Below are 26,363 nucleotides of genomic sequence, written 5' to 3'. Positions count from 1 at the left end.
CTCGTCATTAAGCCTGCCCACACACCTGTCATTACCCTTTTCCATCCGGCAATATCCCATTGGCCTCCAACAACAGAACACCTCCAGATTGCCATCAACTCCTGACCACACCCAGTGCACACACACCTCCCCCCCCCATTGGCCAATTCCATAAACACCCACCTCCACAACAACCTTTAAAACACTGCTGTACCATGTAACAGTAACCTCCATGATTAAGGCACAGCCGAAACGCGTTGGAGACAAACACCCCCCATCACGTCCTGGAAACCTTCTTTCCTGCTGAAGAACCCCCCTGCTGTCCCAGCGACCACTGATCACAAGGAGCTGCCAGCACCTCCGGCGAGCGGCACCCCCGCCTTGTGACCGTGACACGCCCGGATCTCAGCCTCCCCGCCCCCGCCCCACATCGGGCGCCAACAGCCGCAGGAACCACGAGGAGCCAGTGTTCACTGCATACACACGGCATCCCTCATCCGAACAGCCTCACCCGGCCGTCCCGCTGCACGACGTGGCATCCCAAACACAGAGACGCTGACCTGCCGCAGCCTGCGCATCCAGCCAGGCTCCATCCACCATGCTGACCCACCCTGCCAGCGCAAACAAGACCAACTGTGCCACCATCACGGGGCACAGCCACACCAGTAGCTGCAGCACAACAAGAACGGCCATCTAACCTGCCGCTGTATACCATCAGAGACTGCCGACCACCACCCCCAAATTGCAACGCCTACACAGTCACCTACCGGTAGGTAAGTTGTACAAATTGCGGGACGCCGCCACATCATCTATCCTTACCAGACTTCCACCTACACTGTGCAGGGCGTTAAGACTGTCGACCAAAGGTCCAGCAGGGACAACGTGCTGGTCCAGAACTGCACAGAAAAGGAGCCCCCTAAAAGGGTCTACCCACCTTCCCCCCCGTGCACCCATCCTGCTCCTCCCCCCACTGCTCCTGGGTCAATTACCCTCTAGTAGCATTGTGCCTACCTACCTTAAACCAATAAAATTACCCTGACCCAACACCACCGTCTACGTCTCTCTGTCATACAGATCACTCTTACCCAAGCACTTTACGCACTGCCCCACCATATAGAGAGCAAGCCTTACCCAGCTTTTACCAGTCTGTAAACTAGGCAGGAACAGGTACTCCTACCACAGGCGCAGCACTCTTACACCCCCTACCCCCATACCTCCAGATACACGCACATCCCCTCCCCCCACCTCTCTTCCCCCCCATTACTCTTTCCCTCTCCCTCCTTCCTCAATCCACCCCCACAGTCATATCAGTGAGCGTGGTTCACCACCCTTTATTCACGTCCTTTGCAATGACATACACATTTCGATAGCTAACCATGACATGTTTTTTGGGTATATTTTTTGATCAAATTTTGCCCAAATTTGACCAAGTAAGTCCTCGTTAGTATAGTGGTGAGTATCCCCACCTGTCACGTGGGAGACCGGGGTTCAATTCCCCAACGGTGAGTTTTGAACTTTTAATCTCTTTTATGTATGCTGTTTCACGTTGTTTCATTGAGATAACAAAAATGCCTTATCCAAATTGAATCCAGGGTTTATGTCAACTTGAAAAAAAGCTTGCATGTAAGCTTCATGGCCAGTGCTACAAGTACAGTTTGCGAGGTCACCATGACCTGGTTTTGGGTATATTTATCAAGGTTATAAATAGTGATTCAATACACTGCTTGGTTAGAGCAGGAGAAAAGACTTTAGAGTGCTATGCATTGCAAGAGTAAAATTATGTTGTCAATATTACTGACTTTTCATTTGCCAAATAATAGGTTAAATATTTCTTTAGGGTTTTAAATTAGCTTGAAAAAATGTAGCATATAATCTCCTTGGCCAATGACATACAAATTTCGATAGCTAACCATGACATGTTTTTTGGGTATATTTTTTGATCATATTTTGCCAAAAATTGACCAAGTAAGTCCTTGTTAGTATAGTGTGAAGTGTCTCTGCCTGGCATGCGGGAGGCTGGGGTTCAATTCCCCGATGGGGAGTTTTGAACTTTTAATCTCTTTTTTTGCATGCTGTTTCACTTTGTTTCATTGAGATAACAAAAATGCCTTATCTAAATTGAATCCAGGGATTATGTCAACTGGAAAAATATCTTGCATGTAAGCTTCATGGCCAGTGCTACAAGTACAGTTTGCGAGGTCCCCATGACCTGGCTTTAGGTATATTTATCAAAGTAATAAATAGTTATTCAATACACTGCTAGGTTAGAGCAGGAGAATAGACTTTAGAGTGCTATGCATTGCAAGAGTAAAATTATGTTATCAAAATTACTGACTTTTTATTTGCCAAATAATAGGTTAAATATTTCTTTAGGGTTTTAAATTAGCTTGAAAAAATGTAGCATATAATCTCTTTGGCCAATGACATACACATTTCGATAGCTAACCATGACATGTTTTTTGGGTATATTTTTTGATCATATTTTGCCAAAAATTGACCAAGTAAGTCCTTGTTAGTATAGTGTGAAGTATCCCTGCCTGACCTGCGGGAGACAGGGGTTTGATTTCTCTACTGGGAGTTTTGAACTTTTAATCTCTTTTTTTGCATGCTGTTTCACTTTGTTTCATTGAGATAACAAAAATGCCTTATCTAAATTGAATGCAGGGATTATGTCAACTTGAAAAAAATCTTGCATGTAAGCTTCATGGCCAGTACTACAAGTAGAATTTACGAGGTCCCCATGACCTGGTTTTGGGTATATTTATCAAAGTAATAAATAGTGATTCAATACACTGCTTGGTTAGAGCAGGAGAAAAGACTTTAGAGTGCTAAGCATTGCAAGAGTAAAATTATGTGGTCAATATTACTGACTTTTCATTTTCCAAATAATAGGTTAAATATTTCTTTAGGGTTTTAAATTAGCTTGAAAAAATGTAGCATATAATCTCTTTGGCCAATGACATACACATTTCGATAGCTAACCATGACATGTTTTTTGGGTATATTTTTTGATCAAATTTTGCCCAAATTTGACCAAGTAAGTCCTCGTTAGTATAGTGGTGAGTATCCCCGCCTGTCACGCGGGAGACCGGGGTTCAATTCCCCGACTGGGAGTTTTGAACTTTTAATCTCTTTTATGTGTGCTGTTTCACGTTGTTTCATTGAGATAACAAAAATGCCTTATCCAAATTGAATCCAGGGTTTATGTCAACTTGAAAAAAAGCTTGCATGTAAGCTTCATGGCCAGTGCTACAAGTACAGTTTGCGAGGTCCCCATGACCTGGCTTTAGGTATATTTATTAAAGTAATAAATAGTTATTCAATACACTGCTTGGTTAGAGCAGGAGAATAGACTTTAGAGTGCTATGCATTGCAAGAGTAAAATTATGTTGTCAAAATTACTGACATTTCATTTGCCAAATAATAGGTTCAATATTTCTTTAGGGTTTTAAATTAGCTTGAAAAAATGTAGCATATAATCTCTTTGGCCAATGACATACACATTTCGATAGCTAACCATGACATGTTTTTTGGGTATATTTTTTGATCATATTTTGCCAAAAATTGACCAAGTAAGTCCTTGTTAGTATAGTGTGAAGTATCCCTGCCTGACCTGCGGGAGACAGGGGTTTGATTTCTCTACTGGGAGTTTTGAACTTTTAATCTCTTTTTTTGCATGCTGTTTCACTTTGTTTCATTGAGATAACAAAAATGCCTTATCTAAATTGAATGCAGGGATTATGTCAACTTGAAAAAAATCTTGCATGTAAGCTTCATGGCCAGTACTACAAGTAGAATTTACGAGGTCCCCATGACCTGGTTTTGGGTATATTTATCAAAGTAATAAATAGTGATTCAATACACTGCTTGGTTAGAGCAGGAGAAAAGACTTTAGAGTGCTAAGCATTGCAAGAGTAAAATTATGTGGTCAATATTACTGACTTTTCATTTTCCAAATAATAGGTTAAATATTTCTTTAGGGTTTTAAATTAGCTTGAAAAAATGTAGCATATAATCTCTTTGGCCAATGACATACACATTTCGATAGCTAACCATGACATGTTTTTTGGGTATATTTTTTGATCAAATTTTGCCCAAATTTGACCAAGTAAGTCCTCGTTAGTATAGTGGTGAGTATCCCCGCCTGTCACGCGGGAGACCGGGGTTCAATTCCCCGACTGGGAGTTTTGAAATTTTAATCTCTTTTATGTGTGCTGTTTCACGTTGTTTCATTGAGATAACAAAAATGCCTTATCCAAATTGAATCCAGGGTTTATGTCAACTTGAAAAAAAGCTTGCATGTAAGCTTCATGGCCAGTGCTACAAGTACAGTTTGCGAGGTCCCCATGACCTGGCTTTAGGTATATTTATTAAAGTAATAAATAGTTATTCAATACACTGCTTGGTTAGAGCAGGAGAATAGACTTTAGAGTGCTATGCATTGCAAGAGTAAAATTATGTTGTCAAAATTACTGACATTTCATTTGCCAAATAATAGGTTCAATATTTCTTTAGGGTTTTAAATTAGCTTGAAAAAATGTAGCATATAATCTCTTTGGCCAATGACATAAACATTTCGAAAGCTAACCATGACATGTTTTTGGGGTATATTTTTTGATCATATTTTGCCAAAAATTGACCAAGTAAGTCCTCGTTAGTATAGTGTGAAGTATCCCCGCCTGACCTGCGGGAGACCGGGGTTTGATTTCTCGACGGGGAGTTTTGAACTTTCAATCGCTTTTTTTGCATGCTGCTTCACTTTGTTTCATTGAGATAACAAAAATGCCTTATCTAAATTGAATCCAGGGTTTATGTCAACTTGAAAAAATCTTACATGTAAGCTTCATGGCCAGTGCTACAAGTACAATTTGTGAGGTCACCATGACCTGGTTTTGGGTATATTTATCAAAGTAATAAATAGTGATTCAATACACTGCTTGGTTAGAGCAGGAGAAAAGACTTTAGAGTGCTATGCATTGCAAGAGTAAAATTATGTTGTCAATATTACTGACTTTTCATTTGCCAAATAATAGGTTAAATATTTCTTTAGGGTTTTAAATTAGTTTGAAAAAATGTAGCATATAATCTCTTTGGCCAATGACATACAAATTTCGATAGCTAACCATGACATGTTTTTTGGGTATATTTTTTGATCATATTTTGCCAAAAATTGACTAAGTAAGTCCTCGTTAGTATAGAGTGAAGTGTCTCCGCCTGTCATGCGGGAGCTGGGGTTCAATTCCCCAACGGTGAGTTTTGAAATTTTAATCTCTGTTTTTTGCATGCCGTTTCACTTTGTTTCATTGAGATAACAAAAATGCCTTATCTAAATTGAATCCAGGGATTATGTCAACTTGAAAAAAATCTTGCATGTAAACTTCATGGCCAGTGCTACAAGTAGAATTTACGAGGTCCCCATGACCTGGATTTGGGTATATTTATCAAAGTAATAAATAGTGATTCAATACACTGCTTGGTTAGAGCAGGAGAAAAGACTTTAGAGTGCTATGCATTGCAAGAGTAAAATTATCTTGTCAATATTACTGACTTTTCATTTTCCAAATAATAGATTAAATATTTCTTTAGGATTTAAATTAGCTTGAAAAAATGTAGCATATAATCTCTTTGGCCAATGGCATACACATTTCGATAGCTAACCATGACATGTTTTTTGGGTATATTTTTTGATTAAAATTTGCCAAAAATTGACCAAGTAAGTCCTCGTTAGTATAGTGGTGAGTATCCCCGCCTGTCACGCGGGAGACCGGGGTTCAATTCCCCGACGGGGAGTTTTGAACTTTTAATCTCTTTTATGTGTGCTGTTTCACGTTGTTTTATTGAGATAACAAAAATGCCTTATCCAAATAGAATCCAGGGTTTATGTCAACTTGAAAAAAAGCTTGCATGTAAGTTTCATGGCCAGTGCTACAAGTACAGTTTGCGAGGTCCCCATGACCTGGCTTTAGGTATATTTATCAAAGTAATAAATAGTTATTCAATACACTGCTAGGTTAGAGCAGGAGAATAGACTTTAGAGTGCTATGCATTGCAAGAGTAAAATTATGTTATCAAAATTACTGACTTTTCATTTGCCAAATAATAGGTTAAATATTTCTTTAGGGTTTTAAATTAGCTTGAAAAAATGTAGCATATAATCTCTTTGGCCAATGACATACACATTTCGATAGCTAACCATGACATGTTTTTTGGGTATATTTTTTGATCATATTTTGCCAAAAATTGACCAAGTAAGTCCTCATTAGTATAGTGTGAAGTATCCCCGCCTGACCTGCGGGAGACCGGGGTTTGATTTCTCGACTTGGAGTTTTGAACTTTTAATCTCTGTTTTTGCATGCTGTTTCACTTTGTTTCATTGAGATAACAAAAATGCCTTATCTAAATTGAATCCAGGGTTTATGTCAACTTGAAAAAATCTTGCATGTAAGCTTCATGCTACAAGTACAATTTGTGAGGTCACCATGACCTGGTTTTGGGTATATTTATCAAAGTAATAAATAGTGATTCAATACACTGCTTGGTTAGAGCAGGAGAAAAGACTTTAGAGTGCTATGCATTGCAAGAGTAAAATTATGTTGTCAATATTAGTGACTTTTCATTTGCCAAATAATAGGTTAAATATTTCTATAGGGTTTTAAATTAGCTTGAAAAAATGTAGCATATAATCTCTTTGGCCAATGACATACAAATTTCGTTAGCTAACCATGACATGTTTTTTGGGTATATTTTTTGATCATATTTTGCCAAAAATTGTCCAAGTAAGTCCTCGTTAGTATAGTGTGAAGTGTCTCTGCCTGTCATGCGGGAGCTGGGGTTCAATTCCTCGACGGGGAGTTTTGAACTTTTAATCTCTGTTTTTTGCATGCTGTTTCACTTTGTTTCATTGAGATAACAAAAATGCCTTATCTAAATTGAATCCAGGGATTATGTCAACTTGAAAAAAATCTTGCATGTAAGCTTCATGGCAAGTGCTACAAGTAGAATTTACGAGGTCCCCAAGACCTGGATTTGGGTATATTTATCAAAGTAATAAATAGTGATTCAATACACTGCTTGGTTAGAGCAGGAGAATAGACTTTAGAGTGCTATGCATTGCAAGAGTAAAATTATCTTGTCAATATTACTGACTTTTCATTTTCCAAATAATAGGTTAAATATTTCTTTAGGGTTTTAAATTAGCTTGAAAAAATGTAGCATATAATCTCTTTGGCCAATGACATACACATTTCGATAGCTAACCATGACATGTTTTTTGGGTATATTTTTTGATCATATTTTGCCAAAAATTGACCAAGTAAGTCCTCGTTAGTATAGTGTGAAGTATCCCCGCCTGACCTGCGGGAGACCGGGGTTTGATTTCTCGACTGGGAGTTTTGAACTTTTAATCTCTTTTTTTGCATGCTGTTTCACTTTGTTTCATTGAGATAACAAAAATGCCTTATCTAAATTGAATCCAGGGATTATGTCAACTTGAAAAAAATCTTGCATGTAAGCTTCATGGCCAGTGCTACAAGTAGAATTTACGAGGTCCCCATGACCTGGTTTTGGGTATATTTATCAAAGTAATAAATAGTGATTCAATACACTGCTTGGTTAGAGCAGGAGAAAAGACTTTAGAGTGCTATGCATTGCAAGAGTAAAATTATGTGGTTAATATTACTGACTTTTCATTTTCCAAATAATAGGTTAAATATTTCTTTAGGGTTTTAAATTAGCTTGAAAAAATGTAGCATATAATCTCTTTGGCCAATGGCATACACATTTCGATAGCTAACCATGACATGTTTTTTGGGTATATTTTTTGATCATATTTTGCCAAAAATTGACCAAGTAAGTCCTTGTTAGTATAGTGTGAAGTGTCTCTGCCTGTCATGCGGGAGGCTGGGGTTCAATTCCCCGATGAGGAGTTTTGAACTTTTAATCTCTTTTTTTGCATGCTGTTTCACTTTGTTTCATTGAGATAACAAAAATGCCTTATCTAAATTGAATCCAGGGATTATGTCAACTGGAAAAATATCTTGCATGTAAGCTTCATGGCCAGTGCTACAAGTACAGTTTGCGAGGTCCCCATGACCTGGCTTTAGGTATATTTATCAAAGTAATAAATAGTTATTCAATACACTGCTAGGTTAGAGCAGAAGAATAGACTTTAGAGTGCTATGCATTGCAAGAGTAAAATTATGTTATCAAAATTACTGACTTTTTATTTGCCAAATAATAGGTTAAATATTTCTTTAGGGTTTTAAATTAGCTTGAAAAAATGTAGCATATAATCTCTTTGGCCAATGACATACACATTTCGATAGCTAACCATGACATGTTTTTTGGGTATATTTTTTGATCATATTTTGCCAAAAATTGACCAAGTAAGTCCTTGTTAGTATAGTGTGAAGTATCCCTGCCTGACCAGCGGGAGACAGGGGTTTGATTTCTCTACTGGGAGTTTTGAACTTTTAATCTCTTTTTTTGCATGCTGTTTCACTTTGTTTCATTGAGATAACAAAAATGCCTTTTCTAAATTGAATGCAGGGATTATGTCAACTTGAAAAAAATCTTGCATGTAAGCTTCATGGCCAGTACTACAAGTAGAATTTACGAGGTCCCCATGACCTGGTTTTGGGTATATTTATCAAAGTAATAAATAGTGATTCAATACACTGCTTGGTTAGAGCAGGAGAAAAGACTTTAGAGTGCTAAGCATTGCAAGAGTAAAATTATGTGGTCAATATTACTGACTTTTCATTTTCCAAATAATAGGTTAAATATTTCTTTAGGGTTTTAAATTAGCTTGAAAAAATGTAGCATATAATCTCTTTGGCCAATGACATACACATTTCGATAGCTAACCATGACATGTTTTTTGGGTATATTTTTTGATCAAATTTTGCCCAAATTTGACCAAGTAAGTCCTCGTTAGTATAGTGGTGAGTATCCCCGCCTGTCACGCGGGAGACCGGGTTTCAATTCCCCGACTGAGAGTTTTGAACTTTTAATCTCTTTTATGTGTGCTGTTTCACGTTGTTTCATTGAGATAACAAAAATGCCTTATCCAAATTGAATCCAGGGTTTATGTCAACTTGAAAAAAAGCTTGCATGTAAGCTTCATGGCCAGTGCTACAAGTACAGTTTGCGAGGTCCCCATGACCTGGCTTTAGGTATATTTATTAAAGTAATAAATAGTTATTCAATACCATGCTTGGTTAGAGCAGGAGAATAGACTTTAGAGTGCTATGCATTGCAAGAGTAAAATTATGTTGTCAAAATTACTGACATTTCATTTGCCAAATAATAGGTTCAATATTTCTTTAGGGTTTTAAATTAGCTTGAAAAAATGTAGCATATAATCTCTTTGGCCAATGACATAAACATTTTGAAAGCTAACCATGACATGTTTTTGGGGTATATTTTTTGATCATATTTTGCCAAAAATTGACCAAGTAAGTCCTCGTTAGTATAGTGTGAAGTATCCCCGCCTGACCTGCGGGAGACCGGGGTTTGATTTCTCGACGGGGAGTTTTGAACTTTCAATCGCTTTTTTTGCATGCTGCTTCACTTTGTTTCATTGAGATAACAAAAATGCCTTATCTAAATTGAATCCAGGGTTTATGTCAACTTGAAAAAATCTTACATGTAAGCTTCATGGCCAGTGCTACAAGTACAATTTGTGAGGTCACCATGACCTGGTTTTGGGTATATTTATCAAAGTAATAAATAGTGATTCAATACACTGCTTGGTTAGAGCAGGAGAAAAGACTTTAGAGTGCTATGCATTGCAAGAGTAAAATTATGTTGTCAATATTACTGACTTTTCATTTGCCAAATAATAGGTTAAATATTTCTTTAGGGTTTTAAATTAGTTTGAAAAAATGTAGCATATAATCTCTTTGGCCAATGACATACAAATTTCGATAGCTAACCATGACATGTTTTTTGGGTATATTTTTTGATCATATTTTGCCAAAAATTGACTAAGTAAGTCCTCGTTAGTATAGAGTGAAGTGTCTCCGCCTGTCATGCGGGAGCTGGGGTTCAATTCCCCAACGGTGAGTTTTGAAATTTTAATCTCTGTTTTTTGCATGCCGTTTCACTTTGTTTCATTGAGATAACAAAAATGCCTTATCTAAATTGAATCCAGGGATTATGTCTACTTGAAAAAAATCTTGCATGTAAACTTCATGGCCAGTGCTACAAGTAGAATTTATGAGGTCCCCATGACCTGGATTTGGGTATATTTATCAAAGTAATAAATAGTGATTCAATACACTGCTTGGTTAGAGCAGGAGAAAAGACTTTAGAGTGCTATGCATTGCAAGAGTAAAATTATCTTGTCAATATTACTGACTTTTCATTTTCCAAATAATAGGTTAAATATTTCTTTAGGATTTAAATTAGCTTGAAAAAATGTAGCATATAATCTCTTTGGCCAATGGCATACACATTTCGATAGCTAACCATGACATGTTTTTTGGGTATATTTTTTGATTAAATTTTGCCAAAAATTGACCAAGTAAGTCCTCGTTAGTATAGTGGTGAGTATCCCCGCCTGTCACGTGGGAGACCGGGGTTCAATTCCCCGACGGGGAGTTTTGAACTTTTAATCTCTTTTATGTGTGCTGTTTCACGTTGTTTTATTGAGATAACAAAAATGCCTTATCCAAATAGAATCCAGGGTTTATGTCAACTTGAAAAAAAGCTTGCATGTAAGTTTCATGGCCAGTGCTACAAGTACAGTTTGCGAGGTCCCCATGACCTGGCTTTAGGTATATTTATCAAAGTAATAAATAGTTATTCAATACACTGCTAGGTTAGAGCAGGAGAATAGACTTTAGAGTGCTATGCATTGCAAGAGTAAAATTATGTTATCAAAATTACTGACTTTTCATTTGCCAAATAATAGGTTAAATATTTCTTTAGGGTTTTAAATTAGCTTGAAAAAATGTAGCATATAATCTCTTTGGCCAATGACATACACATTTCGATAGCTAACCATGACATGTTTTTTGGGTATATTTTTTGATCATATTTTGCCAAAATTTGACCAAGTAAGTCTTCATTAGTATAGTGTGAAGTATCCCCGCCTGACCTGCGGGAGACCGGGGTTTGATTTCTCGACTTGGAGTTTTTTACTTTTAATCTCTGTTTTTGCATGCTGTTTCACTTTGTTTCATTGAGATAACAAAAATGCCTTATCTAAATTGAATCCAGGGTTTATGTCAACTTGAAAAAATCTTGCATGTAAGCTTCATGCTACAAGTACAATTTGTGAGGTCACCATGACCTGGTTTTGGGTATATTTATCAAAGTAATAAATAGTGATTCAATACACTGCTTGGTTAGAGCAGGAGAAAAGACTTTAGAGTGCTATGCATTGCAAGAGTAAAATTATGTTGTCAATATTAGTGACTTTTCATTTGCCAAATAATAGGTTAAATATTTCTATAGGGTTTTAAATTAGCTTGAAAAAATGTAGCATATAATCTCTTTGGCCAATGACATACAAATTTCGTTAGCTAACCATGACATGTTTTTTGGGTATATTTTTTGATCATACTTTGCCAAAAATTGTCCAAGTAAGTCCTCGTTAGTATAGTGGTGAGTATCCCCGTCTGTCACGCGGGAGACCTGGGTTCAATTCCCCGACTGGGAGTTTTGAACTTTTAATCTCTTTTATGTGTGCTGTTTCAAGTTGTTTCATTGAGATAACAAAAATGCCTTATCCAAATTGAATCCAGGGTTTATGCCAACTTGAAAAAAAGCTTGCATGTAAGCTTCATGGCCAGTGCTACAAGTACAGTTTGCGAGGTCCCCAAGACCTGGCTTTAGGTATATTTATTAAAGTAATAAATAGTTATTCAATACACTGCTTGGTTAGAGCAGGAGAATAGACTTTAGAGTGCTATGCATTGCAAGAGTAAAATTATGTTGTCAAAATTACTGACTTTTCATTTGCCAAATAATAGGTTCAATATTTCTTTATGGTTTTAAATTAGCTTGAAAAAATTTAGCATATAATCTCTTTGGCCAATGACATACACATTTCGATAGCTAACCATGACATGTTTTTTGGGTATATTTTTTGATCATATTTTGCCAAAAATTGACCAAGTAAGTCCTCGTTTGTATAGTGTGAAGTATCCCGCCTGACAAGCGAGAGACCGGGGTTTGATTTCTCGACGGGGAGTTTTGAACTTTCAATCGCTTTTTTTGCATTCTGCTTCACTTTGTTTCATTGAGATAACAAAAATGCCTTATTTAAATTGAATCCAGGGTTTATGTCAACTTGAAAAAATCTTGCATGTAAGCTTCATGGCCAGTGCTACAAGTACAATTTGTGAGGTCACCATGACCTGGTTTTGGGTATATTTATCAAAGTAATAAATAGTGATTCAATACACTGCTTGGTTAGAGCAGGAGAAAAGACTTTAGAGTGCTATGCATTGCAAGAGTAAAATTATCTTGTCAATATTATTGACTTTTCATTTGCCAAATAATAGGTTAAATATTTCTTTAGGGTTTTAAATTAGCTTGAAAAAATGTAGCATATAATCTCTTTGGCCAATGACATTCAAATTTCGATAGCTAACCATGACATGTTTTTTGGGTATATTTTTTGATCATATTTTGGCCAAAAATTGACCAAGTAAGTCCTCGTTAGTATAGTGTGAAGTGTCTCCGCCTGTCATGCGGGAGCTGGGGTTCAATTCCCCAACGGGGAGTTTTGAAATTTTAATCTCTGTTTTTTGCATGCTGTTTCACTTTGTTTCATTGAGATAACAAAAATGCCTTATCTAAATTGAATCCAGGGATTATGTCAACTTGAAAAAAATCTTGCATGTAAGCTTCATGGCCAGTGCTACAAGTAGAATTTACGAGGTCCCCATGACCTGGATTTGGGTATATTTATCAAAGTAATAAATAGTGATTCAATACACTGCTTGGTTAGAGCAGGAGAAAAGACTTTAGAGTGCTATGCATTGCAAGAGTAAAATTATCTTGTCAATATTACTGACTTTTCATTTTCCAAATAATAGGTTAAATATTTCTTTAGGGTTTTAAATTAGCTTGAAAAAATGTAGCATATAATCTCTTTGGCCAATGGCATACACATTTCGATAGCTAACCATGACATGTTTTTTGGGTATATTTTTTGATTAAATTTTGCCAAAAATTGATCAAGTAAGTCCTCTTTAGTATAGTGGTGAGTATCCCTGCCTGTTACGCGGGAGACCGGGGTGCAATTCCCCGACAGGGAGTTTAGAACTTTTAATCTCTTTTATGTGTGCTGTTTCACGTTGTTTTATTGAGATAACAAAAATGCCTTATCCAAATTGAATCCAGGGTTGATGTCAACTTGAAAAAAAGCTTGCATGTAAGTTTCATGGCCAGTGCTACAAGTACAGTTTGCGAGGTCCCCATTACCTGGCTTTAGGTATATTTATCAAAGTAATAAATAGTTATTCAATACACTGCTAGGTTAGAGCAGGAGAATAGACTTTAGAGTGCTATGCATTGCAAGAGTAAAATTATGTTATCAAAATTACTGACATTTCATTTGCCAAATAATAGGTAAAATATTTCTTTAGGGTTTTAAATTAGCTTGAAAAAATGTAGCATATAATCTCTTTGGCCAATGACATACACATTTCGATAGCTGACCATGACATGTTTTTTGGATATATTTTTTGATCATATTTTGCCAAAAATTGACCAAGTAAGTCCTCATTAGTATAGTGTGAAGTATCCCCGCCTGACCTGCGGAAGACCGGGGTATGATTTCTCGACTGGGAGTTTTGAACTTTTAATCTCTGTTTTTGCATGCTGTTTCCATTTGTTTCATTGAGATAACAAAAATGCCTTATCTAAATTGAATCCAGGGTTTATGTCAACTTGAAAAAATCTTGCATGTAAGCTTCATGGCCAGTGCTACAAGTAGAATTTACGAGGTCCCCATGACCTGGTTTTGGGTATATTTATCAAAGTAATAAATAGTGATTCAATACACTGCTAGGTTAGATAGCTAACCATGACATGTTTTTTGGTATATTTTTTGATCATATTCTGCCAAATATTGACCAAGTAAGTCCTTGTTAGTATAGTGTGAAGTATCCCCACCTGACCTTTACTTGGTCAATTTTGCCAAGATTTGACCAAGTAAATCCTCGTTAGTATAGTGGTGAGTTTCCCCACCTGTCATGCGGGAGACCGGGGTTCAATTCCCCGACGGGTAGTTTTGAACTTTTAATCTCTTTTATGTGTGCTGTTTCTCGTTGTTTCATTGAGATAACATGATTACGTCAACTTGAAAAAAATCTTGCATGTAAGCTTCATGGCAAGTGCTACAAGTAGAATTTACGAGGTCCCCATGACCTGGATTTGGGTATATTTATCAAAGTAATAAATAGTGATTCAATACACTGCTAGGTTAGAGCAGGAGAAAAGACTTTAGAGTGCTATGCATTGCAAGAGTAAAATTATCTTGTCAATATTACTGACTTTTCATTTTCCAAATAATAGGTTAAATATTTCTTTAGGGTTTTAAATTAGCTTGAAAAAATGTAGCATATAATCTCTTTGGCCAATGGCATACACATTTCGATAGCTAACCATGACATGTTTTTTGGGTATATTTTTTGATCAAATTTTGCCAAAAATTGACCAAGTAAATCCTCGTTAGTATAGTGGTGAGTTTCCCCGCCTGTCATGCGGGAGACCGGGGTTCAATTCCCCGACGGGAAGTTTTGAACTTTTAATCTCTTTTATGTGTGCTGTTTCACGTTGTTTCATTGAGATAACAAAAATGCCTTATCCAAATAGAATCCAGGGTTTATGTCAACTTGAAAAAAATCTTGCATGTAAGTTTCATGGCCAGTGCTACAAGTACAGTTTGCGAGGTCCCCATGACCTGGCTTTAGGTATATTTATCAAAGTAATAAATAGTTATTCAATACACTGCTAGGTTAGAGCAGGAGAATAGACTTTAGAGTGCTATGCATTGCAAGAGTAAAATTATGTTATCAAAATTACTGACTTTTCATTTGCCAAATAATAGGTTAAATATTTCATTAGGGTTTTAAATTAGCTTGAAAAAATGTAGCATATAATCACTTTGGCCAATGACATACACATTTCGATAGCTAACCATGACATGTTTTTTGGGTATATTTTTTGATCACATTTTGCCAAAAATTGACCAAGTAAGTCCTCGTTAGTATAGTGGTGAGTTTCCCCGCCTGTGACGCGGGAGACCGGGGTTCAATTCCCCGACGGGGAGTTTTGAACTTTTAATCTCTTTTATGTGTGCTGTTTCACGTTGTTTCATTGAGATAACAAAAATGCCTTATCCAAATTGAATCCAGGGTTTATGTCAACTTGAAAAAAATCTTGCATGTAAGTTTCATGGCCAGTGCTACAAGTACAGTTTGCGAGGTCCCCATGACCTGGCTTTAGGTATATTTATCAAAGTAATAAATAGTTATTCAATACACTACTAGGTTAGAGCAGGAGAATAGACTTTAGAGTGCTATGCATTGCAAGAGTAAAATTATGTTATCAAAATTACTGACTTTTCATTTGCCAAATAATAGGATAAATATTTCTTTAGGGTTTTAAATTAGCTTGAAAAAATGTAGCATATAATCTCTTTGGCCAATGACATACACATTTCGATAGCTAACCATGACATGTTTTTTGGGTATATTTTTTGATCATATTTTGCCAAAAATTGACCAAGTAAGTCCTCGTTAGTATAGTGTGAAGTATCCCCGCCTGACCTGCGGGAGACCGGGGTTTGATTTCTCGACTGGGAGTTTTGAACTTTTAATCTCTTTTTTTGCATGCTGTTTCACTTTGTTTCATTGAGATAACAAAAATGCCTTATCTAAATTGAATCCAGGGATTATGTCAACTTGAAAAAAATCTTGCATGTAAGCTTCATGGCAAGTGCTACAAGTAGAATTTACGAGGTCCCCATGACCTGGATTTGGGTATATTTATCAAAGTAATAAATAGTGATTCAATACACTGCTTGGTTAGAGCAGGAGAAAAGACTTTAGAGTGTTATGCATTGCAAGAGTAAAATTAGCTTGTCAATATTACTGACTTTTCATTTTCCAAATAATAGGTTAAATATTTCTTTAGGGTTTTAAATTAGCTTGAAAAAATGTAGCATATAATCTCTTTGGCCAATGGCATACACATTTCGATAGCTAACCATGACATGTTTTTTGGGTATATTTTTTGTTCAAATTTTGCCAAAAATTGACCAAGTAAGTCCTTGTTAGTATAGTGGTGAGTTTCCCCGCCTGTCACGCGGAAGACCGGGGTTCAATTCCCCGACGGGGAGTTTTGAACTTTTAATCTCTTTTATGTGTGCTGTTTCACGTTGTTTCATTGAGATAATAAAAATGCCTTATCCAAATTTAATCCAGGGTTAATGTCAACTTGAAAAAAATCTTGCATGTAAGTTTCATGGCCAGTGCTACAAGTACAGTTTGCGAGGTCCCCATGACCTGGCTTTAGGTATATTTATCAAAGTAATAAATAATTATTCAATACACTGCTAGGTTAGAGCAGGAGAATAGACTTTAGAGTGCTATGCATTGCAATAGTAAAATTATGTTATCAAAATTACTGACTTTTCATTTGCCAAATAATAGGTTAAATATTTCTTTAGGGTTTTAAATTAGCTTGAAAAAATGTAGCATATAATCTCTTTGGCCAATGGCATACACATTTCGATAGCTAACCATGACATGTTTTTTGGGTATATTTTTTGACCAAATTTTTCCAAAAATTGACCAAGTAAGTCCTCGTTAGTATAGTGGTGAGTTTCCCCGCCTGTCACGCGGGAGACCGGGGTTCAATTCCCCGACGGGGAGTTTTGAACTTTTAATCTCTTTTATGTGTGCTGTTTCACGTTGTTTCATTGAGATAACAAAAATGCCTTATCCAAATAGAATCCAGGGATTATGTCAACTTGAAAAAAATCTTGCAAGTAAGTTTCATGGCCAGTGCTACAAGTACAGTTTGCGAGGTCCCCATGACCTGGCTTTAGGTATATTTATCAAAGTAATAAATAGTTATTCAATACACTGCTAGGTTAGAGCAGGAGAATAGACTTTAGAGTGCTATGCAATGCAAGAGTAAAATTATGTTATCAAAATTACAGACTTTTCATTTGCCAAATAATAGGTTAAATATTTCTTTAGGGTTTTAAATTAGCTTGAAAAAATGTAGCATATAATCACTTTGGCCAATGACATACACATTTCGATAGCTAACCATGACATGTTTTTTGGGTATATTTTTTGATCAAATTTTGCCAAAAATTGACCAAGTAAGTCCTCGTTAGTATAGTGGTGAGTTTCCCCGCCTGTCAAGCGGGAGACCGGGGTTGAATTCCCCAACGGGGAGTTTTGAACTTTTAATCTCTTTTATGTGTGCTGTTTCACGTTGTTTCATTGAGATAACAAAAATGCCTTATCCAAATTGAATCCAGGGTTTATGTCAACTTGAAAAAAATCTTGCATGTAAGTTTCATGGCCAGTGCTACAAGTACAGTTTGCGAGGTCCCCATGACCTGGCTTTAGGTATATTTATCAAAGTAATAAATAGTTATTCAATACACTGCTAGGTTAGAGCAGGAGAATAGACTTTAGAGTGCTATGCATTGCAAGAGTAAAATTATGTTATCAAAATTACTGACTTTTCATTTGCCAAATAATAGGTTAAATATTTCTTTAGGGTTTTAAATTAGCTTGAAAAAATGTAGCATATAATCTCTTTGGCCAATGACATACACATTTCGATAGCTGACCATGACATGTTTTTTGGATATATTTTTTGATCATATTTTGCCAAAAATTGACCAAGTAAGTCCTCGTTAGTATAGTGGTGAGTTTCCCCGCCTGTCAAGCGGGAGACCGGGGTTCAATTCCCCGACAGGGAGTTTTGAACTTTTAATCTCTTTTATGTGTGCTGTTTCACGTTGTTTCATTGAGATAACAAAAATGCCTTATCCAAATAGAATCCAGGGTTTATGTCAACTTGAAAAAAATCTTGCATGAAAGTTACATGGCCAGTGCTACAAGTACAGTTTGCGAGGTCCCCATGACCTGGCTTTAGGTATATTTATCAAAGTAATAAATAGTTATTCAATACACTGCTAGGTTAGAGCAGGAGAATAGACTTTAGAGTGATATGCATTGCAAGAGTAAAATTATGTTATCAAAATTACTGACTTTTCATTTGCCAAATAATAGGTTAAATATTTCTTTAGGGTTTTAAATTAGCTTGAAAAAATGTAGCATATAATCTCTTTGGCCAATGACATACACATTTCGATAGGTAACCATGACATATTTTTTGGGTATATTTTTTGATCATATTTTGCCAAAAATTGACCAAGTAAGTCCTCGTTAGTATAGTGTGAAGTATCCCCGCCTGACCTGCGGGAGACCGGGGTTTGATTTCTTGACTGGGAGTTTTGAACTTTTAATCTCTTTTTTTGCATGCTGTTTCACTTTGTTTCATTGAGATAACAAAAATGCCTTATCTAAATTGAATCCAGGGATTATGTCAACTTGAAAAAAATCTTGCATGTAAGCTTCATGGCAAGTGCTACAAGTAGAATTTACGAGGTCCCCATGACCTGGATTTGGGTATATTTATCAAAGTAATAAATAGTGATTCAATACACTGCTTGGTTAGAGCAGGAGAAAAGACTTTAGAGTGCTATGCATTGCAAGAGTAAAATTATCTTGTCAATATTACTGACTTTTCATTTTCCAAATAATAGGTTAAATATTTCTTTAGGGTTTTAAATTAGCTTGAAAAAATGTAGCATATAATCTCTTTGGCCAATGGCATACACATTTCGATAGCTAACCATGACATGTTTTTTGGGTATATTTTTTGATCAAATTTTGCCAAAAATTGACCAAGTAAGTCCTCGTTAGTATAGTGGTGAGTTTCCCCACCTGTCATGCGGGAGACCGGGGTTTGATTTCTCGACTGGGAGTTTTGAACTTTTAATCTCTTTTTTTGCATGCTGTTTCACTTTGTTTCATTGAGATAACAAAAATGCCTTATCTAAATTGAATCCAGGGATTATGTCAACTTGAAAAAAATCTTGCATGTAAGCTTCATGGCAAGTGCTACAAGTAGAATTTACGAGGTCCCCATGACCTGGATTTGGGTATATTTATCAAAGTAATAAATAGTGATTCAATACACTGCTTGGTTAGAGCAGGAGAAAAGACTTTAGAGTGCTATGCATTGCAAGAGTAAAATTATCTTGTCAATATTACTGACTTTTCATTTTCCAAATAATAGGTTAAATATTTCTTTAGGGTTTTAAATTAGCTTGAAAAAATGTAGCATATAATCTCTTTGGCCAATGGCATACACATTTCGATAGCTAACCATGACATGTTTTTTGGGTATATTTTTTGATCAAATTTTGCCAAAAATTGACCAAGTAAGTCCTCGTTAGTATAGTGGTGAGTTTCCCCACCTGTCAAGCGGGAGACCGGGGTTCAATTCCCCAACGGGGAGTTTTGAACTTTTAATCTCTTTTATGTGTGCTGTTTCACGTTGTTTCATTGAGATAACAAAAATGCCTTATCCAAATTGAATCCAGGGTTTATGTCAACTTGAAAAAAATCTTGCATGTAAGTTTCATGGCCAGTGCTACAAGTACAGTTTGTGAGGTCCCCATGACCTGGCTTTAGGTATATTTATCAAAGTAATAAATAGTTATTCAATACACTGCTAGGTTAGAGCAGGAGAATAGACTTTAGAGTGCTATGCATTGCAAGAGTAAAATTATGTTATCAAAATTACTGACTTTTCATTTGCCAAATAATAGGTTAAATATTTCTTTAGGGTTTTAAATTAGCTTGAAAAAATGTAGCATATAATCTCTTTGGCCAATGACATACACATTTCGATAGCTGACCATGACATGTTTTTTGGATATATTTTTTGATCATATTTTGCCAAAAATTGACCAAGTAAGTCCTCGTTAGTATAGTGGTGAGTTTCCCTGCCTGTCAAGCGGGAGACCGGGGTTCAATTCCCCGACGGGGAGTTTTGAATTTTTAATCTCTTTTATGTGTGCTGTTTCACGTTGTTTCATTGAGATAACAAAAATGCCTTATCCAAATAGAATCCAGGGTTTATGTCAACTTGAAAAAAATCTTGCATGTAAGTTACATGGCCAGTGCTACAAGTACAGTTTGCGAGGTCCCCATGACCTGGCTTTAGGTATATTTATCAAAGTAATAAATAGTTATTCAATACACTGCTAGGTTAGAGCAGGAGAATAGACTTTAGAGTGCTATGCATTGCAAGAGTAAAATTATGTTATCAAAATTACTGACTTTTCATTTGCCAAATAATAGGTTAAATATTTCTTTAGGGTTTTAAATTAGCTTGAAAAAATGTAGCATATAATCACTTTGGCCAATGACATACACATTTCGATAGCTAACCATGACATGTTTTTTGGGTATATTTTTTGATCAAATTTTGCCAAAAATTGACCAAGTAAGTCCTCGTTAGTATAGTGGTGAGTTTCCCCGCCTGTCAAGCGGGAGACCGGGGTTGAATTCCCCAACGGGGAGTTTTGAACTTTTAATCTCTTTTATGTGTGCTGTTTCACGTTGTTTCATTGAGATAATAAAAATGCCTTATCCAAATTGAATCCAGGGTTTATGTCAACTTGAATAAAATCTTGCATGTAAGTTTCATGGCCAGTGCTACAAGTACAGTTTGTGAGGTCCCCATGACCTGGCATTAGGTATATTTATCAAAGTAATAAATAGTTATTCAATACACTGCTAGGTTAGAGCAGGAGAATAGACTTTAGAGTGCTATGCATTGCAAGAGTAAAATTATGTTATCAAAATTACAGACTTTTCATTTGCCAAATAATAGGTTAAATATTTCTATAGGGTTTTAAATTAGCTTGAAAAAATGTAGCATATAATCTCTTTGGCCAATGACACACAAATTTCGATAGCTAACCATGACATGTTTTTTGGTATATTTTTTGATCATATTTTGCCAAAAATTGACCAAGTAAGTCCTCGTTAGTATAGTGTGAAGTATCCCCGCCTGACCTGCAGAGGACCGGGGTTTGATTTCTCGACTGGGAGTTTTGAACTTTCTATCGCTTTTTTTTGCAAGCTGTTTCACTTTGTTTCATTGAGATAACAAAAATGCCTTATCTAAATTGAATCCAGGGATAATGTCAACTTGAAAAAAATCTTGCATGTAAGTTTCATGGCCAGTGCTACAAGTACAGTTTGTGAGGTCCCCATGACCTGGCATTAGGTATATTTATCAAAGTAATAAATAGTTATTCAATACACTGCTAGGTTAGAGCAGGAGAATAGACTTTAGAGTGCTATGCATTGCAAGAGTAAAATTATGTTATCAAAATTACTGACTTTTCATTTGCAAAATAATAGGTTAAATATTTCTTTAGGGTTTTAAATTAGCTTGAAAAAATGTAGCATATAATCCCTTTGGCCAATGACATACACATTTCGATAGCTAACCATGACATGTTTTTTGGGTATATTTTTTGATCATATTTTGCCAAAAATTGACCAAGTAAGTCCTCGTTAGTATAGTGTGAAGTATCCCCGCCTGACCTGCGGGAGACCGGGGTTTGATTTCTCGACTGGGAGATTTGAACTTTTAATCTCTTTTCTTGCATGCTGTTTCACTTTGTTTCATTGAGATAACAAAAATGCCTTATCTAAATTGAATCCAGGGATTATGTCAACTTGAAAAAATCTTGCATGTAAGCTTCATGGCCAGTGCTACAAGTAGAATTTACGAGGTCCCCATGACCTGGTTTTGGGTATATTTATCAAAGTAATAAATAGTGATTCAAAACACTGCTTGGTTAGAGCAGGAGAAAAGACTTTAGAGTGCTATGCATTGCAAGAGTAAAATTATGTTGTCAATATTACAGACTTTTCATTTTCCAAATAATAGGTTAAATATTTCTTTAGGGTTTTAAATTAGCTTGAAAAAATGTAGCATATAATCTCTTTGGCCAATGACATACAAATTTCGATAGCTAACCATGACATGTTTTTTGGGTATATTTTTTGATCATATTTTGCCAAAATTGACCAAGTAAGTCCTCGTTAGTATAGTGTGAAGTGTCTCCGCCTGTCATGCTGGAGCTGGGGTTCAATTCCCCGACGGGGAGTTTTGAACTTTTAATCTCTGTTTTTTGCATGCTGTTTCACTTTGTTTCATTGAGATAACAAAAATGCCTTATCTAAATTGAATCCAGGGATTAGGTCAACTTGAAAAAAATCTTGCATGTAAGCTTCATGGCCAGTGCTACAAGTAGAATTTACGAGGTCCCCATGACCTGGTTTTGGGTATATTTATCAAAGTAATAAATAGTGATTCAATAGACTGCTTGGTTAGAGCAGGAGAAAAGACTTTAGAGTGCTATGCATTGCAAGAGTAAAATTATGTTGTCAATATTACTGACTTTTCATTTTCCAAATAATAGGTTAAATATTTCTTTAGGGTTTTAAATTAGCTTGAAAAAATGTAGCATATAATCTCTTTGGCCAATGGCATACACATTTCGATAGCTAACCATGACATGTTTTTTGGGTATATTTTTTGATCAAATTTTGCCAAAAATTGACCAACTAAGTCCTCGTTAATATAGTGGTGAGTATCCCCGCCTGTCACGCGGGAGACCGGGGTTCAATTCCCCGATGGGGAGTTTTGAACTTTTAATCTCTTTTATGTGTGCTGTTTCACATTGTTTCATTGAGATAACAAAAATGCCTTATCCAAATTGAATCCAGGGTTTTTGTCAACTTGAAAAAAAGCTTGCATGTAAGCTTCATGGCCAGTGCTACTAGTACTGTTTGCGAGGTCCCCATGACCTGGCTTTAGGTATATTTATTAAAGTAATAAATAGTTATTCAATACACTGCTTGGTTAGAGCAGGAGAATAGACTTTTGAGTGCTATGCATTGCAAGAGTAAAATTATGTTGTCAAAATTACTGACTTTTCATTTGCCAAATAATAGGTTCAATATTTCTTTAGGGTTTTAAATTAGCTTGAAAAAATGTAGCATATAATCTCTTTGGCCAGTGACATACACATTTCGATAGCTAACCATGACATGTTTTTTGGGTATATTTTTTGATCATATTTTGCCAAAAATTGACCAAGTAAGTCCTCGTTAGTATAGTGTGAAGTATCCCCGCCTGACCTGCGGGAGACCAGGGTTTGATTTCTCGACTGGGAGTTTTGAACTTTCAATCGCTTTTTTTGCATGCTGCTTCACTTTGTTTCATTGAGATAACAAAAATGCCTTATCTAAATTGAATCCAGGGTTTATGTCAACTTGAAAAAATCTTGCATGTAAGCTTCATGGCCAGTGCTACAAGTACAATTTCTGAGGTCACCATGACCTGGTTTTGGGTATATTTATCAAAGTAATAAATAGTGATTCAATACACTGCTAGGTTAGATAGCTAACCATGACATGTTTTTTGGTATATTTTTTGATCATATTCTGCCAAATATTGACCAAGTAAGTCCTTGTTAGTATAGTGTGAAGTATCCCCGCCTGACCTTTACTTGGTCAATTTTGCCAAGAATTGACCAAGTAAATCCTCGTTAGTATAGTGGTGAGTTTCCCCACCTGTCATGCGGGAGACCGGGGTTCAATTCCCCGACGGGGAGTTTTGAACTTTTAATCTCTTTTATGTGTGCTGTTTCACGTTGTTTCATTGAGATAACAAAAATGCCTTATCCAAATTGAATCCAGGGTTTATGTCAACTTGAAAAAAATCTTGCATGTAAGTTTCATGGCCAGTGCTACAAGTACAGTTTGCGAGGTCCCCATGACCTGGCTTTAGGTATATTTATCAAAGTAATAAATAGTTGTTCAATACACTACTAGGTTAGAGCAGGAGAATAGACTTTAGAGTGCTATGCATTGCAAGAGTAAAATTATGTTATCAAAATTACTGACTTTTCATTTGCCAAATAATAGGTTAAATATTTCTTTAGGGTTTTAAATTAGCTTGAAAAAATGTAGCATATAATCTCTTTGGCCAATGACATACACATTTCGATAGCTAACCATGACATGTTTTTTGGGTATATTTTTTGATCATATTTTGCCAAAAATTGACCAAGTAAGTCCTCGTTAGTATAGTGTGAAGTATCCCCGCCTGACCTGCGGGAGACCGGGGTTTGATTTCTCGACTGGGAGTTTTGAACTTTTAATCTCTTTTTTTACATGCTGTTTCACTTTGTTTCATTGAGATAACAAAAATGCCTTATCTAAATTGAATCCAGGGATTATGTCAACTTGAAAAAAATCTTGCATGTAAGCTTCATGGCAAGTGCTACAAGTAGAATTTACGAGGTCCCCATGACCTGGATTTGGGTATATTTATCAAAGTAATAAATAGTGATTCAATACACTGCTTGGTTAGAGCAGGAGAAAAGACTTTAGAGTGTTATGCATTGCAAGAGTAAAATTAGCTTGTCAATATTACTGACTTTTCATTTTCCAAATAATAGGTTAAATATTTCTTTAGGGTTTTAAATTAGCTTGAAAAAATGTAGCATATAATCTCTTTGGCCAATGGCATACACATTTCGATAGCTAACCATGACATGTTTTTTGGGTATATTTTTTGTTCAAATTTTGCCAAAAATTGACCAAGTAAGTCCTTGTTAGTATAGTGGTGAGTTTCCCCGCCTGTCACGCGGAAGACCGGGGTTCAATTCCCCGACGGGGAGTTTTGAACTTTTAATCTCTTTTATGTGTGCTGTTTCACGTTGTTTCATTGAGATAACAAAAATGCCTTATCCAAATTGAATCCAGGGTTAATGTCAACTTGAAAAAAATCTTGCATGTAAGTTTCATGGAAAGTGCTACAAGTACAGTTTGCGAGGTCCCCATGACCTGGCTTTAGGTATATTTATCAAAGTAATAAATAATTATTCAATACACTGCTAGGTTAGAGCAGGAGAATAGACTTTAGAGTGCTATGCATTGCAATAGTAAAATTATGTTATCAAAATTACTGACTTTTCATTTGCCAAATAATAGGTTAAATATTTCTTTAGGGTTTTAAATTAGCTTGAAAAAATGTAGCATATAATCTCTTTGGCCAATGGCATACACATTTCGATAGCTAACCATGACATGTTTTTTGGGTATATTTTTTGACCAAATTTTTCCAAAAATGGACCAAGTAAGTTCTCGTTAGTATAGTGGTGAGTTTCCCTGCCTGTCACGCGGGAGACCGGGGTTCAATTCCCCGACGGGGAGTTTTGAACTTTTAATCTCTTTTATGTGTGCTGTTTCACGTTGTTTCATTGAGATAACAAAAATGCCTTATCCAAATAGAATCCAGGGTTTATGTCAACTTGAAAAAAATCTTGCATGTAAGTTTCATGGCCAGTGCTACAAGTACAGTTTGCGAGGTCCCCATGACCTGGCTTTAGGTATATTTATCAAAGTAATAAATAGTTATTCAATACACTGCTAGGTTAGAGCAGGAGAATAAACTTTAGAGTGCTATTGCATTGCAAGAGTAAAATTATGTTATCAAAATTACAGACTTTTCATTTGCCAAATAATAGGTTAAATATTTCTTTAGGGTTTTAAATTAGCTTGAAAAAATGTAGCATATAATCACTTTGGCCAATGACATACACATTTCGATAGCTAACCATGACATGTTTTTTGGGTATATTTTTTGATCAAATTTTGCCAAAAGTTGACCAAGTAAGTCCTCGTTAGTATAGTGGTGAGTTTCCCCGCCTGTCATGCGGGAGACCGGGGTTCAATTCCCCGACGGGGAGTTTTGAACTTTTAATCTCTTTTCTGTGTGCTGTTTCACGTTGTTTCATTGAGATAATAAAAATGCCTTATCCAAATTGAATCCAGGGTTTATGTCAACTTGAAAAAAATCTTGCATGTAAGTTTCATGGTCAGTGCTACAAGTACAGTTTGTGAGGTCCCCATGACCTGGCTTTAGGTATATTTATCAAAGTAATAAATAGTTATTCAATACACTGCTAGGTTAGAGCAGGAGAATAGACTTTAGAGTGCTATGCATTGCAAGAGTAAAATTATGTTATCAAAATTACTGACTTTTCATTTGCCAAATAATAGGTTAAATATTTCTTTAGGGTTTTAAATTAGCTTGAAAAAATGTAGCATATAATCTCTTTGGCCAATGACATACACATTTCGATAGCTAACCATGACATGTTTTTTTGGTATATTTTTGGATCATATTTTGCCAAAAATTGACCAAGTAAGTCCTCGTTAGTATAGTGTGAA

The 26,363-nt window shown here is 36.0% G+C and overlaps 8 non-coding genes across 8 annotated transcripts; all 8 read left to right on the top strand.

The window, feature by feature from the left end:
* Positions 1–3,021: 3,021 nt before the first annotated feature.
* TRNAD-GUC (transfer RNA aspartic acid (anticodon GUC)) lies at positions 3,022–3,093 on the top strand. The gene has a single exon. It is a non-coding gene; the product is annotated as a tRNA-Asp (tRNA).
* Positions 3,094–4,092: 999 nt separating this feature from the next.
* On the top strand, positions 4,093–4,164 carry TRNAD-GUC (transfer RNA aspartic acid (anticodon GUC)). Its single transcript has one exon. It is a non-coding gene; the product is annotated as a tRNA-Asp (tRNA).
* Positions 4,165–5,697: 1,533 nt separating this feature from the next.
* TRNAD-GUC (transfer RNA aspartic acid (anticodon GUC)) lies at positions 5,698–5,769 on the top strand. Its single transcript has one exon. It is a non-coding gene; the product is annotated as a tRNA-Asp (tRNA).
* A 4,740-nt stretch (positions 5,770–10,509) lies between these two features.
* Positions 10,510–10,581, top strand: TRNAD-GUC (transfer RNA aspartic acid (anticodon GUC)). Its single transcript has one exon. It is a non-coding gene; the product is annotated as a tRNA-Asp (tRNA).
* Positions 10,582–15,196: 4,615 nt separating this feature from the next.
* On the top strand, positions 15,197–15,268 carry TRNAH-GUG (transfer RNA histidin (anticodon GUG)). Its single transcript has one exon. It is a non-coding gene; the product is annotated as a tRNA-His (tRNA).
* A 1,534-nt stretch (positions 15,269–16,802) lies between these two features.
* On the top strand, positions 16,803–16,874 carry TRNAD-GUC (transfer RNA aspartic acid (anticodon GUC)). The gene has a single exon. It is a non-coding gene; the product is annotated as a tRNA-Asp (tRNA).
* Positions 16,875–22,690: 5,816 nt separating this feature from the next.
* Positions 22,691–22,762, top strand: TRNAD-GUC (transfer RNA aspartic acid (anticodon GUC)). Its single transcript has one exon. It is a non-coding gene; the product is annotated as a tRNA-Asp (tRNA).
* Positions 22,763–25,807: 3,045 nt separating this feature from the next.
* TRNAD-GUC (transfer RNA aspartic acid (anticodon GUC)) lies at positions 25,808–25,879 on the top strand. The gene has a single exon. It is a non-coding gene; the product is annotated as a tRNA-Asp (tRNA).
* Positions 25,880–26,363: the final 484 nt, after the last annotated feature.

The sequence above is a fragment of the Taudactylus pleione genome, unplaced genomic scaffold (assembly GCF_031769625.1).
Source record: "Taudactylus pleione unplaced genomic scaffold, aTauple2 ptg000117l, whole genome shotgun sequence".
In the NCBI taxonomy this organism is placed as follows: Eukaryota; Metazoa; Chordata; class Amphibia; order Anura; family Myobatrachidae; genus Taudactylus; species Taudactylus pleione.
The sequence above is the reverse complement of the archived record's forward strand: the minus strand, read 5'-3'. Positions and strand labels throughout refer to the sequence as shown.